This window comes from Tupaia chinensis, unplaced genomic scaffold (assembly GCF_000334495.1).
Source record: "Tupaia chinensis unplaced genomic scaffold, TupChi_1.0 Scaffold000674_2, whole genome shotgun sequence".
Classification (NCBI taxonomy): domain Eukaryota; kingdom Metazoa; phylum Chordata; class Mammalia; order Scandentia; family Tupaiidae; genus Tupaia; species Tupaia belangeri.
Window position 1 is genome coordinate 1,526,171 of NW_006160198.1, and position 1,431 is coordinate 1,527,601.

Below are 1,431 nucleotides of genomic sequence, written 5' to 3' on the forward strand. Positions count from 1 at the left end.
ACAAATATAAAAATCACAACATTAGATTTACAGAAGAGCCAAAATATACACACGTTTAGACCCTGAATTCCTATTAGGAAAAATCCCCCCATGGACTGGAATCTAGATTGAATATTGTGTATGATGCATATTTCACATTAATTTTAAAATACAAAAAAAAGTATAGGTTTGCTACACAACATTAGAAATCCTACTAATCTATTTCCAGGGGGATTAATGCTCCTTATCAAATATAACAAGACTTGGGGGGGGGAATCAGTCTTACTTGCATTAATGCTAGTGTTCTCCCAAGGAAGTCAAATTTCAGCTGTTCTATGTGGTGGGGAAATCATTTTCAAAACTAAAATGCAGTAAAATATACAACTCACACAATTCATCTTCACTAGACTACACTATAGTTACCAACAATTCAGTCATCTATATCATTAGTTGAGTATTCATTACAAAGATTTACAGCATATAAAGGTGGATGGGGGGACTGAAAAGATATTCAGAAACAGTTTGTCAGCATATTTGGCACCTGCACAGACCAGTAATGGATTTGGCACTTTGGGGAAAAACAAATAAGGCAAAATAATATTGCTGATGTAGAGCTATCCTATTTAGAGGGGAGGGGAGAACAGACAACTCCAGTTAACTTTGCTTTGCAGGCATCATGCCACTGAGTCGACTTGCCTATGAACAGACAGACACCTATCTTTTACAGGTGTTTGGGCGGGCTCTCCTTAGCTATTTGTGTGCACTAAATGGGCACACAGTAATTATTGATATTTCATGCAACGGATTGAGAAGTGAGAAACCCATCACTATGGAATGGAATAGTTTGTGTTCCTAGAGGCTCTTAGAATATTGTTAATTATCTCACGAGAAAATAGAGGAGAGAGAAAAACAGAGTTGGAGAAAAAGAAAAGCAAAGAAAGAAAAGAAAAAGAATAAAAAGGTTAAGCATGAACTGGTTTTGTGCCTTGACGATGAGAATAAAAACTAGCCATTCGTTACAATAAATTAACACTATGTACAATCATTTCACAGGCTTTGTTCCACTAAAATTATTAACATCCCTACCATCCATCCATCCATCCATCCACTCGGGGATAAGAAAGGACGCGCAGGGTGGGTCCAGGTTCTAGAGTCAACATCCTACGGTTAATGGGGAGGCCGAGACTTGGCGGTCGGAATCTCTGCTGCCTGACAGGGCTGCCCAGATCTCCTAAAGGTGAAGAGTTTCGGTACAAGAAAGAGAAGGAGGGGTGAAAAAAATAGGGGGGGGTGGGGGACTGTTAGGTGGATAACTTCACAGAAGGAGAATTAAGTAGGAAAACCAAAAGGTTTACAGCAAAGTTGAAGGTCGGTGCGCTCTGCAGAGACTGCTGTGCAAAAAAAAAAAAAAAAAAAGAAAAAAATCACCCTCGGGGACCCCCCCTTATTCGC